The sequence below is a fragment of the Equus caballus genome, chromosome 1, assembly GCF_041296265.1.
Source record: "Equus caballus isolate H_3958 breed thoroughbred chromosome 1, TB-T2T, whole genome shotgun sequence".
In the NCBI taxonomy this organism is placed as follows: Eukaryota; Metazoa; Chordata; class Mammalia; order Perissodactyla; family Equidae; genus Equus; species Equus caballus.
The window spans coordinates 196352629-196367582 of record NC_091684.1 but is presented as its reverse complement, the minus strand read 5'-3'; the positions used below and the strand labels follow the sequence as shown (position 1 = coordinate 196367582).

The following is a 14954-nucleotide window of genomic DNA, read 5'->3' as shown; positions in this document are numbered from 1 at the left end:
GACTGGCCAATACATCTGAAGAACTTGATGAGGATAGGCATTAGGACAAAATTACGTGGTGGAGAAGTATTTCCCATCCTGATCCACTTCGGCTATTTTCATAAGCTCGCTTTCCAATGCTTTCCTAGCATGTGTACCATGCGGCTATTTCATTACAGAAAAACCACTTTAGGAGCTCTCTCTCCTCCACACTTCTATGCTAATACCATTTCCCCTACTGTCTTTTATTTACATGGAACAAATAGAGGTTGTTTGGACAATCATAGTAAGACAGGAAAATTGACCTTCAATTTTCACTTCTTTTGTTCTTCATCATAGGGTTCAGCTAGCGATAGACTTGCTTTTTCAGAATAATAACAATATTTGTAACTATAAAAGACCATCCCTGTAGAAGTTAAAAAAGAGAGTAGTCAACGATGAATGCTATAATTTTAAAGACTTGTGCTCTGATTTGAAAAATATTTTCTTTTCTTGCAATATTTGCAGATGTAAAACCCTAGGCGCTAATGTCTCTCTCAATTTTCATAGATGTGCAAATCTGATCAATAGAAATATTAAAAACCATATTTTATTTGCTGGCACAGGTCCATATTAAGTAGACAGTTTTAACATTTACATGTTTATTTCTAATGAGAAAAAGTAAAAAAAAAGAAAAGAAAGTTACTATTTATTAGCCATCCATAATTAGGTATTAAGTGCATATAAATACCCATAGAACTATAGCAACTTTATAATACACTATGCATAAAGTACTAACCAGTGGCCTGCACCTAAGCATCCTCTGGAAGATACAGAAAAGCAAATCACAGTTACTGTAGAGGGAAATGAGTGCCACCTGAGAGAAGCAGAGACCCTATGATTGGGACCAGCTGTGGAATGGTGTGTGGCAAGGCCTCTCAGAGAAAGCAGTGTTGAAACAGAGATCTGCAGATTGAATAGTAGTTTAACAAATGGCTGAGGATGGAGTACAAAGGTTTGAGTTGTGCATGTGCATGTGTGTGCAATTGTGTGCATGTGAGTGTGTTTGTGTGATTTCAGACAGAACCAGCAATAGTTCATGCAAGAGTTCATCTTGGCATGAGCTATGGTAGTGGCCAGAAAAATGGAGGGAATTACAAAATTTCAGGATGTAGGATTTAGAAGAAAGAGCACAAGAGTTATGACAGATTGATGGCAGAAAGAGGCAAACTCAAGAATGAATTTCAAGACTTATGTTTGAGTATAAAGAATGCAAGAAATGGAAAAGGATTAGGGCATAAAGTAAAATCACCATTTAATTGAAAATTACAGTAATAAGTTGTATATATGCTATGAAATAAAAAAGAGGTTTATACTAAGAATAGAAACTAGAAAGTCATTGGTATTCCTTAAAGAATTTGAAATGATGGAGTTTTTTAAATGACCTAGAGAGATTGTGTACAGTGAATAGAAAATAAGGCTAGGAACAGAACCTAGAGAAAAACTAACGTGAACATAATTAAGCAGAAAAAAATTCCTGAAAGTAAACTAAAAAGGAATAGGAGAGGAGGAAAACTGGAAAAGTAGGTGTCATGGAAGCCTAGGGAAATGCTTTTCAAGAAGCGATGTGCGGTCAGCGGTGTAAATAATGCTGCAAGGTCAAGTAAGCTAAGAACTGAACAGGACTTAGTGGCCTTGATGGAGTTGGTTTTCATAGAATGTGTGTGTGCGTGTGTGTGTGTGCGTGTGTGTGTGTGCATGTGTGTATGCAGGATGATGAAGAAAAAAGTTGTGTGGACAATTCAGGAAGATTGGCTCTGAAGAGGTCAGAAAGGAGGTGATCATAAAGTAGGGTTAAGGGACAAGAACAGGAAAGGAATCAGCATTGAATAGTGGGGATAGGAAAGTGTGGGGGCCAGAATAACGGTCCCCAAAGGTGTTTATGCCCCAATCTTGAAACCTGTGAATATGTTACCTTACATGGAAAAAGTGACTTTGCAAATGTGGTTAAGTTTCGTATCTCGAGATGGAAAGATATTCCTGGATTTTCTGGGCGGGCCCAATATAATCATAAGGTTCATTATAAAACGAAAACAGGAGTGTCAGAATAAGAGGAGATGTGAGGATGGAGGCAGAGATTGGAATCATATGATGGCTAACTGGGGGCCACGAGTGAAGAAATCCAGGCAGGCTCTAGAATTTGGAAAAGGCAAGGAAACAGACTCTCTCTTAAGGCCTCTGTGAGGAACAGCCCTGCTGACACCTCAATTTTACCCCTTGAAGACCAATTTCAGACTTCTGACCTCCAGAACTACAAGATAGTAAATTTGTCTTGTTTTAAACCACTAAATTTGTGGTAATTTATTACAGCAGCAATACGAAAATAATTCAGAAGGTATTAAAACAGAGAACAAATGGAAAACGTAGAAGAGGGGAAACCAGTGGTGGGATAGTCCTGGGAAAAAGGAGGAGATGGGCTCCGAAGCCAGTGAGAGAACTGAACCGGGACGGGAGGCACGGAACGAGAGGCTGAAGGTGCAGAAAATCCTGAGCGTTAGGAGGCTGGAAGAAGTTGATGGGGTGTAAAAAGAAGAGGGAAAGTGGTCATATGGGAGGTCTGAGAAGAGAAATAGAGCTTTGAAGTAATTGGAGAATGGGTTAGAAAGAAGCCTTGGAGAATACAGAGACTTTCCAGGCAGTGTTGAAGGCCTCGTAGAGATGGGCATGAGCAGCACCTGCCTGCTGGCTTGTGTGATTGCATTTGTAATTGCTCCTAAGTTCAGAATCAGAAGATTCAGAGGGTTCAATTGATTTCTATGTGGGACATTCTAACAGAGGAAATGATACCATTGGCAAGAATGCGGCTACAAGGCTTGGCGATGGGTTCCAAATCCATCTGCTCTAAACCGCTGCCAGGAGAAGCTGAGGCATTCACCCAAGGAAACACAGCTAGTAAGAAAGGCCCGTCTTGCACCCCTAAACCTTCATTCATCCTGGCCTCCAAGTTCATATTCTCAGCTACTTCACCATGTATCCATCACTGTATAGCAAAATTAGTAGGAAAGTAGAATCTAGTAGTGAATAACAGGAGACCAATGGAGAAGAAATAAAGAGATTGGAATAGCCACAAACTCAGTTTTGTTCCTCCAAATAATCTTGACTTAATTGTTTTAACACTAACTTGGAATTATTCCTCAGATCATAAATGTAACTATTTCCCTACCTGGGATGCAATGCCACTCAGCACACAGAGTACTATGTGTATATTTCACTCGTTAAAATAGATTGCTTTGATAAATGTGTTCTACTTGACTGATAATGACTAAATGCAGAAAAAACTTCCCAAGTTTTATTTATGTGTATATATATATATATATATATATATATAAACACAAAATTATGAAAAAACGTTATCTGAATTTCCTCAGAATGGTTCTTCTGAAGATCTGGGCTCAGGAAGAGCAAGAAACATTCATTTCTGGTCTGCTTGGGATCTGTGTCTTTAAGGATCTAGTGTGCCATTATCTGGATCAATGACTGGTTTTAGGGGGCGAAAATGCTTTCAAGCCCCAGGGGCAAGCGTGTGCACATGTCTGACTAATCAGAGTTCTCCATTCCACGGACAAGTAATTAGTCCAAAAACCACTGTAGGGCCCAAGCTGAGCTGATAAGAATCTTTGCTGGGACTTTCACTGGAGCTATCTGGAAAAACACATACTTTTTAGTTTTCTCTCTGACAGGCCAACCTCCAAGGAACAGTAAATTAGCCATCGCCTGAGGCAACTTGTTGTTTCAACAGCATCTGTCTGAGAATGAAGTCAAAGAGAGCCTAGAGAGAGGGAGATAAAGAGTTCTCAGGACTCTGAATTCCTGGAGCCAGCCATGTCTGAAGACGCTGCCGTCCTTTGAGTCAATAAGTTCTTTTTGTGCTAAAGATAGATAGAGTTGTGCTGTCATTCGTAACCAAAATAACCATGGCTGAAACAAGACAGTAGTGTATGTTTTGCCTTTATTAAAGTTAGTATCAGACTCAATGGAAAAACTCTATCAGTTTGTTTTCTCTCTATGAAAGTCTTAGTCTTGCTACTATTTCAATGATGATTGGATGTCAGAGATAATTTTTACACAGTTTCAAGTGCAGTGCAAACTTACCTAACAAAGAGAATCTGTGTCCAGTCAAATTACAATGCAGGAGATGCATCCAAGAGATTATGTTATAAAAGGACTGAAAGTATGAATTTAGAAATCAGGAAATTCGGAAAAAAGTCAGCACAAAGCCATAATTAGAAATTTGAGAAAATGATGTTAGTTTCATTCACCAGGATGATCACTAATCTGTCTATACAGCCACATAATCCAAAAACACAATAAAAAATAAATTTTGGAAATTTTGATCCTGTTTGTTAAATGTGAAAATTTACGGGGAAACATTTTTCATACAGTTTGTAGGAATTTATATTTCTATATTTAAGTATTTCTTGTAGGTAGTTTTCTCTATGTATCTCTCTAACATCTACAAGGTAAATTAACATTTAAGGATGTGTACCATAATTTATGCAATATTTAAAACCTTTCTATAATATTGAAGGTAAAACATTTACATATTTCACACCAAATAAAATTTATGCTCATGTCATCCTTGCCTATTATACGAAGAATTAATATTAATGCTAAATAATTATGACTTAATATCCCAATTAAATTTATCAAAATTTATTCTAATGCAGAAGAATATCAACTACCACATTTAGCTTTGTCAGAAAAACTCTCCGACTTCCATGACCCAAAGATCCTCAGGGATTTTAAGGATTTTGAATGGGATGAATTCATGGGTTGCTGATGCGAGGTTTAGTTGACCTCCATTTTCAGTGGTTGTCCTTGTCGTTCAGAGATGTCAGTTTGCGAGTGCAGTAGAGCGCGGTGCTATGAACGGCGCCAGACAGGACCTGCCCGTGTGAGAATGAGTCACTTGAAATATGGAAAATATAGTCTATGTGGTAAAGGTTATGCTAGCAGAGAAAATACACTAACGCACACATACGCACACACGCACTAATGTAACAGCATTAACGGAAAGTTCCATCTAAACGTCCTCACGTCCTCTTGAGAGTCGGGAGGCAAAGGCAGGAGATGATTTCCTGAAGGGCTTTTATCTACATATGCTCCTTTGCACTTATTTATTGCAGTGATTTTGGTTTGTGTTGATATTTACTGTTAGTATTAATAACTTTCAAAAATAATTTTATTTTAGTCTATTATATTTGATAATTGTCATCTGTGAATAATAAAAATAACTAGAGTCTATTGTTCTATTTTTAAATTTACACTTCATCTTGCTTTAACTAGATGCACGATATCTGCATTGGGGAAAGGAACATGCAATACTGGCTGTCAGACATGGACTTACATTATCCAGTGTAACTGCCACTCCATCATTTTCTACTCGCTTCTGATCATTGATCAGGCATGAATAAGCAGATGTTCCCTGATTGTTTCTGCATCAGTTCTAAAGGAACAAATAGTTCTCATTAAACAAGGAAGAGCATGCAAACTGAAGAGGTCCTTCTGGCCCCCGAACCTGGCCCCTGCACCCTACAAGACAGTATTTACCTCAGTGAATTCACCACTGTCTGAAATCTGGTAAAGACTCAGAGATGCACAGACTGGTTGAGGGTCACATTTTAAAGGTGTCCATGTCTCCGAGCTGGACACACAACTAACTTCACACACCCTCATCTAGAAAAGCCCAAAGGCTAATATGCTAATTTATAATAAACCTGCAAATGGGACAAGAGTGCTCAAGTTAGTGCTTTTTCTTCCTGAAGCCCAGCAACATGGAAAGTCAACTTGTTTTCCCAATAATATTTTATAAAAGGTACAATGATGTGAAATATGGCTCATATTCTCCCTCACTGAAGGCAAGTTATAGCAAGTACCACACCATCAAAAATTTGCGTGGTGGTTGTGGGAGCAGAACAAGGAATTAGCAGATACTAAGATGTCTCTTTTAGCAGCAAATACTCTCCCTCGCTTTGGGAAGCCCTGATACAGAAATGTGAGGGTTGGAGTCTAGCCCCACAAGCCCTTCTCCGTGATCAACCCCGGAGAGACCTCCACTCCCACTCCACGCCAGCATGTCCACCACGTCCTCAGGAGCCCTGCCTTAGCGGGAAACTAACCACATCTCTTCTATAACACTGGAGTAGCTTCTTCATAGCATTTAGCAAGATGTTGAATTTAAATTACTTGAAATAATTGCTTAGTCAATGTCTATCAAACTGGAAGCACCAGGCCGTCTGGGCTCTCCCCTGTTTTGATTGTTGTTTTATATGCAATGCTGGACACACAGCAAGCATTTGGCAGATTTTTTTTGTATGTTACAGAAGACAAGCAGGCTTCAGTCTCTAAAAGTGGCTTATGCAGTGGTCTGAATGTGTGTGCCCCTGCCTCAATTCATATGTTGAAATCCTAATGCCCAGTGTGATGGTCTTAGGAGTGGGGCCTTTGAGAGAGACTAGGTCCTGAGGGTGGAGCCTCATGAATGAGGCTAGTGTTCCTGTCAAAGAGACCCTATAGAGATCCAGGGAGCAGGCAGCTCTGGCTGGGACCCAGGAAGAGGACCTTCCTCAGAACCCCACGTGCTGGCGCCTTGATCCTGGACTTCAGCCTCCAGAACCGTGAGAAATCAACGTCTGCTGTCCGTACGCTACCCAGTCTGTTATGATTTGTTATAGCAGCCTGAATGGGCTAAGACAGTTTGATGCATGCTTGATCACATTTTGGTTTATTAAATTCAAATCTGACTTCCCTAAAAATCGCCGTCTTAAGATTACTGTGGTTTGCGTTCTGGGTCCTCTTACATTTGTATGGTCTCATCATTCACTCCCTACATGGTTCGTTTATTGTATATGAATTTTCTAGTGAGCCCTCAGGACAGTCGTACATTGTGAAGTTCTCAGTGGGCACTCCTGTTGTTCCAATGTTCCTTCCACTGAAGCACCTAAATTCTAGGACAGAAAACATCTTGTTTGAATGTACACACAGCAGTTCTTTTTTTAATTTTTTAAATTTGATGAGTTTTGGAATATATTTTTATTCAGTTAATGGTGAATATCAAGGCATCTAGTGAGTCCACATGGGAAGTTATATATAAAGGAGTTTGTGTATATTTCTGGGAAAATAAGACTATTTTTCTATCTGAAGTCCTCCAAGTACAAGTCCACACATCTTATTCAGTTAGAATTCTCTAAAATGAATGAATAAATAGACAAACAAACAAACCGGGGAGAGATGTTACAGTCCATGAAATTATTTTAATATCCATACCTCACAAAGCTCTGAAGAACTCCTAACATAATGACAATTTAGTTTGTGGTATATTTCAACTTACATATTTCTTTTTTTTTGAGGAAGTTCAGCCCTGAGCTAACTGCTGCCAATCCTCCTCTTTTTGCTGAGGAAGATTGGCCCTGAGCTAACATCTGTGCCCATCTTCCTCTACTTTGTATGTGGGATGCCTACCACAGCATGGCTTGCCAAGTAGTGCCATGTCCACACCCAGGATCCGAACCAGTGAACCCCGGGCCCCCAAAGCGTAATGGGCACACTTAACCTCTGCACCACCGAGTTGGCCCCTAAACTTATGTGTTTCTGAGTTCGCTATGTAACAGAGACTCACTTTTCATTAAACTAACTCATTCTGAGATTTATCGAGATTTTAAGTGCACAGAGGCTATCAAATATACAACACTTTGCCCAAATGCTCAAATTTCTCCAAAGAGATTTTTATCAGAGCAAAGCTTGTAGTATTTCTATGGGAACACATCGCCAATACAATAATAGAGACACTATCTCTATTTCCCAAGGTTGTTTGCTATACAGACATCCTCGAAAAGAGTCTGGAAAAAAGGACAGTTTGTGTCATGCTAGCAAGACATGTGGAAACATGAGAGCTCCACAAAGATTTGTCTCCCAACAAATGACTCTTCAAAAGAAACATAAATTTTTCTTTTTACATCTTTCCCAGAATAGAGCAAATAAAACAAAAAGTCAAGGTTAAGTTTTAAAAGATGGAAAGAAAATAGAAAGTGATAGAGTTCTGTGGAATTTCACTTGGATAGGATTTGGTCTGTACAGTACAAAAAGTTTCATAATGCTATCCAAATAGTTAAAAAACCGGAGATAAACAGTTGCTGCCAGATAGGGAGCAAAAGGCATTGATTAACCCGTAGATGACTAGATAAATACTGAAGACTGTCAAGAACTGTGAAGGATCTGAACTTTTAACCTTCTCATGAGCAAACAGTTTAGATGCTGGTAGAAGGACACAACTCCTAGGCGAGACACAAGCAGACTTTATTACTCAGAGCAGTAATAGTAACCAAAATATCATAATTTTGCACCTGTTCCCAAGCCCCAAGTCTCACACGGCAATGAAAAGAGGGCTTGTGCCAAATGCATAAGTTGTTTTTCACTATAGAAGAGGAATCCTGAACACAGGCAATGGAAATGTATTAAAGAGGACAGTAAGCGTGCACACCCTTTGTTTCAGAGGGAGATGCTGTCTCTGTTCCCAAGGTTGTTTGCTGTACAGACATCCTTGAAGAGAGAGTCTACAAAGAAGGACTGCGAGTGTCATACTAGCAAGACATGGGTAAACATGAGAGATCCATAAAGAATTGTCTCCCAACAATAACTCTTCAAAATAACTGAACAAGGATCACCATCAGGCACCTGAACGATCACTTTATATTCCAGAATAATCAATGAACCTGCACTTATGCTTTTGGATAAAGAAGGGTGATCATTGTGAAACACACCCACCCATTTCTGGAGCTCTGTTTTTACATGACCACTCTCTCAACAAAACCTCCATCCATTCTCCAGAGTGATTTTTTGTTTTCAAAATAGAAGCAGAAATGAATGGTTTTAGACACCTAGAAAGAAGTAAATCTAAAAGGGTAAAAGGAGATTAATGGATTTAGAGTAAAAACACAGCAGCATCTCTGAAATGGATTTGCCTAATCCTGAAAGAAAACAGAAGGTCCATTAATGCAACTTTCCCCTCCCTGTCCTGTGTGCTATGTACCTAGTTAACCAAAGCAGAGGTTTAATGGACAGAATGTGGCTCCAGTTTCTTTAGGAAACATCAGAGCTTTCCAACAATGGTAAGAAAACTGAATTTTAAAATACTAGAATTTCTGAAGTAAGAAATTATCTTGTTTTGGAACTTTAAAATGTCACTTATAAGACTCACATTATCCACATTCTACACTATTAGCTGTCTGTTGATAGTCTAGAAATAGCAAGGTTTTCATCATCATACTCATACAAGTGCAATTCTTTTGAAAATGGTAATGGGCTTTTGAACTTTGGGTTCTACAGTTTCTTTTTTAGGCATTTATATTTCCCTGATGATTCTGGGACATGACATATCCATTGACTCATTCTTTAACAGATAATTATTGAGCACCTACCATGTGCAAGTGTCGGTTCTAGGCAAGAAAGCTCTAGGTCTCATCTTGTTGTCAGAAGAGACAAAATCTTTGTCCTGATTGAATGTACATTTAAATGGAAAAGAAAAATAGTATGATAACATATTTTGAAATAAAATGAATGAACAAGATGACATGATGAAAGAACGGGGGAGGATGCCTACATGGGGTGAAAATGAAGTGCTTCTCTACCAACGAGACGTGAGCTGAGAAACAAGCAACAGAAAGGAACCAGAACCGCGAAGTCCTGAGACAGGCAGTTCAGGCAAAAGATGGAGAAGAAAAGTTCAGGGCCGGAGGCCAGAAGGAGGGACAAAAGGAAAGTCTGTGTGTTTGTAGGTATAAATGAAGGAGAGTTAAGAATAGGAAAATCAGCTGGCAGGTCTGAGACTATAGCAAGAAGTTTGGATTTTATTTTTTAAAACATGCAAAGTCATTGAAGAATTTTTACAGCTGGAAAGGGGCATTATTTGATTGGATTTTTTTAAATAACCATCATTCTACTGTTATACAAAAAATCGATCGAATGGGGTATATTTAGAAATATTTGAGTTATTCCTGAAAGCACTTGATGATGAGTTGGAGGAGGAAAACATGAGTGAGAAAAATACAGGGATCTGCAACGCTGCTTACTGAGAAGGGGACTCCTGGGAAGGGAGACATGTTGTAATGTGTATTGGACACGCTAAATCTGAGATACCTGTTAGATATCCAACTAAAGATGTATAGTAAAATATGTATTAACCTTGTGAATATATAAATTGAGTAATCATCACATATAAATGTTATTTACAGCCATGGTATAGGATGCAATCACCAAGTCCACAGAATAGTTAGAAACCAAAAACAGACTCTAACTTGACCTCTGGGACATGCCCACATCTAAAGTTCCAAGTAAGTCTGTCCTGAAAAGGAGGAGGGAAAGGGAGAGAGGAGAAGAAAGTCAGGGATGTGTGATTTCAAGGAATCCAAGAGAGGAACTATCCCAGAAAACAAGGGGGGTTGATGAGATTTCAAGAAAGATGATGCTAAAGAAATACTGATAAGTTTGGCCAGGTTTTTTTTTATCCCCTTGGTTAGTACAGTTTCAGTAGTTGTGGAGCAGAAGCCCAACTAAAATTGGTTGACAAGTAAATAGAAGGTGAGAAAATCAGACACAAATTTTAGAAGATGCTTTGGCTATTTTTCTATGAAGAGGAATAGGAGTGGCCTGTCATTAGAGGGATTGTGTCGTCAGGGAGGAATTTATTTATTTGTGTTTTGGACAGTGGAGTTTTAATGCATTTAGTAGGAGACACTAGATCAGCTAATCTTAATAATCCAGTGGAGCAAGATAATTTGATGATTCAGAAGAAAGTGATGCATAGTGAGAAAGTGAAAATTTTGAGTAAAATCAAATGGATATTATCCAGAACCAAGGACAAAAGAGACTGATTAGAAAGGAATAAAAGAAAAGACAGATGAAGGATACAAATTTGCGTTGGATTACAGAGGTATTGGTGGAAAAAAATAGTTCTTTTCCTGTGTAGATTCTATTTTCTCAATGAAATATGAAGTGAAATCGTTCCCTGAAAGTGAAGGGAGGTGGTGAGAACTTGGAAGATAAAGAAAAGATACCAATAAAAATAGGTTTCCTTTGCAGCATTGTTTATTTATGTTTGCAATTGTGACAATAGTGAAACTGATCACCATGCTCGTGATATGTTCCCCCAGCTATACCTGGCAGTTTGGTAGCGTGCCCAGAGATGGAAGACTCTGCATTCAAGGATGATGGAGGTTGAGTGGGCAAGAGAGTTAGGAATGTTTTCAATGCGATAATTTTAATAATAGATCAACACACGCAAACTGAGTGGAAATGAAAGTGCAGACAAGAGGGTGCTTATGATTGAAGAAAACGAATACAGAAGGATAAGTAAGTTGGACCAATAAGAAGTGGTGGTAGGAAAGTGAAATGCTGAAAATAAAGCTTTTGAAAGTGGAAGACATCCTGCCTACCGCTAGATCTGAGGGATGTAGGCAAAGCATTGTCCTCAGCAGACAGTTAAATCTTAGATAAGGCTGGAAGGTGAGCAGAAGTAAGGTAGTGAAGATTTATGGATTGTTAATTACTGATTCAGGACGTCCAAGGGCACAGTGTTTCCATTTTGTCCCTCACAAAGTGGATGAAAGATGAGATCAGATTAGGGCATGTCCAAGATGGTAAGGAAATTAGAACTCAGGTGATAATGCATAAACTGGGATGCTTGGTTTCTGGAAATTAGGAATATTTCCCACAATAAACAATAGGATTTGAAATGATTGTGTCATTGAGTAAAGTGGACCATTAGTTCAGACTTGGTGCTACAGGTTCCTGGAACCATTAGTCTGTTTTTTTTTTTTTTAGCTAGGAATGATATAACATTGTTGAGTAGGGATGTGATAGCAGAAGTGTTGCCCCTAAATGCTGAGGCAATGTGGTTAAAACTATAAAATCAGAGTAAAACAGACATAACTTCAAGTTCTAGCTAAGTAACCTAATTGCTAGAAGCAGCACATAACTTTAAGCCAAGATTTTTCAGGAGTAAGCTGTTAAAGACTTGTTAAGGAATAAAAAATAAAGAAGAACTACAGGGAAGATAGGCAATTACTGCAACCTTGGAGGGGGAATGTAAAGATTAAAGACTACGAGAATGAGGTAGAGGAAAGTACCAACAGAATGCCTGAAAGTTATTTTCCTCTTCTGCCATTTTCCTTACGGGACCTATGCTTCTTCCACCCTTCTCCCTCAACCCACTGCCACATTAGTTGCACACATTAATGTGCAACTCTATCACCAGCTAAGTATTGATGATAATTTTAATAATTGACAGTGATGAAATTCACTTTATTTGATAGCCTGGCTCATAGAAAGTTCCCTAAATACTTATCTATTTAATTACTAAAATGTATAACTGTGAATATTCTATTTTATTTTTTTCCTTTTATTTATTTTTTCTTTTTTTGGGGGGGTGGTGGTGTGGAGATTAGCCTTGAGCTAACATCTGTGCCCATCTTCCTCTACTTTATCTGTGGGACTCCTCCCAAAGCATGTCCTGAGGAGCGGTACATAGGTTGGCACCTGGGATCCAAACCAACAAACCCCAGGCTGCCAAATTGGAACGTGTGAATTTAACTGCTGTGCCTCTGGGCTGGCTCCCTAACTGCGAATATTTTAAATCTTCAGATCCAATAATTGCAACTTTTGGGGCCGTCCCTGGGGCCGAGTGGTTAAGTTCACATGCTCTGCTTCAGTGGCCCAGGGTTTCCCTGGTTCAGATCCTGGGTGAGGACATGGCACCACTCATCAGGCCATGTTGAGGTGGCGTCCCACCTGGGAAAACCAGAGGGACCACAACTAGAATATACAACTGTGTACTGCGGGGCTTTGGGGAGAAGAAGGGAAAAAAAAGAAGATTGGCAACAGATGTTAGCTCAGGACCAAACTTCAAAAAAAAAAAAAAAAATGCAACTTTTGTGCTGAAGAATTACCCATATCATTTTTATTATTTAGAAAGATGTCAAACTTCTTTGACAATTTCGATAGACAACTGTTGGTACTTTAGTTTCTTGTCTTTTTCAGGGAGCTTTACAGGAAAAAGTGATTAGACATTCAAGATAGATGGAAATACCCACTTGTCAAAGGAGTCAACCTGCACTTGAAACAGGATCACCAAAGTGAGACAGACACCCGTGTAGCCCAGATTTTAAATGCCAGGCCTGCTCCAGCTCCTAGTGTGTGTGGATGGCACTGTTATTCTGCTCTGTAAATTCTCATGAGCTCCCTTGATTAATGTTTACTGAGCTCCCACAAAGAACACGACACTCTGCCTGGCATTGAATCTAATCACTTCTTCAAGCTGATGACTCAGCGCTGCTGGATCAAAGGATGACCTAAAACACGAGAACAAAGAAAAAAAAGCTCTCACTCCAGATAATTTGTTCTCCTTCCCAATGCCTTTGTCTCCCGGCGCGGGCAAGCAGGCGTTGTCTTTGCTTCACCTTCATAAAGTGCCCCCACGCACACTGCTGGTACCAATCTTGCTGTTCACTTCTCTTTTTCTTTTGCTGCCTTGACTTAGACATTATAAATGGGTTATTTTCCCCCAAAGAAGAGGACTGATTCTTCCCTTCTTTTGCTTCAAAGGAAAGACTGATAATCTTATAATATTTTTACAAAAACATTTTTGGAATTAAGTCCTTTCTAAATCCTTTCCAGAAATTCAAGTGGGAAATTGCTTTAAAAGTTAGATCACAAAATATTGGCATATCTTCATTTTACGCGAACTTGATCACTCCTCCTTCTGCTGGATACTTGACATACGCCTGAATTCAATTTAACTACATGAGAAACAATCTCTGATACCACCTGCAACCTTTTCTTGCTGGAGTAATCTGAAAATATTCTATTCAAATTATAAGGAGACAGCCATGGGCCCAGGTGCTAGACCTTCTGTGCTCACTGCCCGATGTCCCTCACTGACCTGCTCTGAGGGTGCCCGGCCTGATTTAACGCACCACCAGCCAGAAAATGTTACTTCTTGTCTGTTCGCTAATACAGAATAGATAAGGACAAAACTCCTAGTTACAAAACAAAGTATTTGGAAATATCGAAATCACAGACTATCCTGGTCACATGCCAGTTTTACAAATGGTGACTATATTAATAAATAGCCTCGCTGTCAGTCACAAGGAAATATTAATCTGGGGTTAAGGTTTCAACTAGATGAAGATGGGTTTCTTTCATTTGGACCTTTGAAAACAAAGGCAATGATAAGTAACATATTTAACCCAGTTCAGTAATCAGTTAGTGAATTTTTTTGTTGTTTTTGATTGTTTGTCTTTTAAACATACTAGCTCTCCTCTGGTCCCTTGGTTGGCCCAGTGAACCTAATCATATTTTCTGCCTTTGACTTGCTTATAAACTGCTTCACTGGGGCTCTTGTATCCCTGGCTGTTAGAAAAATGTTTAATATGGAATCTTTGACAGGTGACATAGCAGGGAGAGAATCAGGAGACTAGAGTATCTGGAACAATTTCAAGAAATATATAACCAAACAAAATAAGGTAGACTCCCCAAAATACAAATTTTCTTACCGATAATTATTCTTAATCATTACGTAAGGAGTTGTTGTGGAGGGGCTAACCTGGGAGGAGGTGGTAGAAGAAAGTATAATAAAATCTTTAAAATCTATAAAAATAGATCTTCTCAAATATTTTTCTTCCTGAGACAGATTTTGGCTCAGTCACAATCCGCTTTCCTGATAGAGCTTAGAGCCAAGACTTAAATAAAATTTGCTAAGATTGCATGACCAGTGCTTTTTCTTGACTTTTCTCTTGGATCCTAAATTGCCAATGTTGAAGCACTGTCAAGAGCCTTGGCAATGTCAAGAGTCTTGGTAACATAGATATGCTTTCTTCTAATTAAGGAGTTCAGGAATTAACCTAGCTTCAGATGGCTAGAAGCACGATGTAAGCTCTGACCAT

At 39.0% G+C, this 14954-nt stretch overlaps 1 long non-coding RNA gene across 1 annotated transcript in view; it reads right to left on the bottom strand.

The window, feature by feature from the left end:
• LOC106782224 (uncharacterized) overlaps nt 1-14954 on the bottom strand; it is a 78158-nt gene that overhangs the window by 12974 nt on the left and 50230 nt on the right. Inside the window, exon 5 of the long non-coding RNA XR_011441192.1 lies at nt 5366-5464. This is a non-coding gene — a long non-coding RNA (uncharacterized lncRNA). The remainder of the gene's footprint in view (nt 1-5365; nt 5465-14954) is intronic.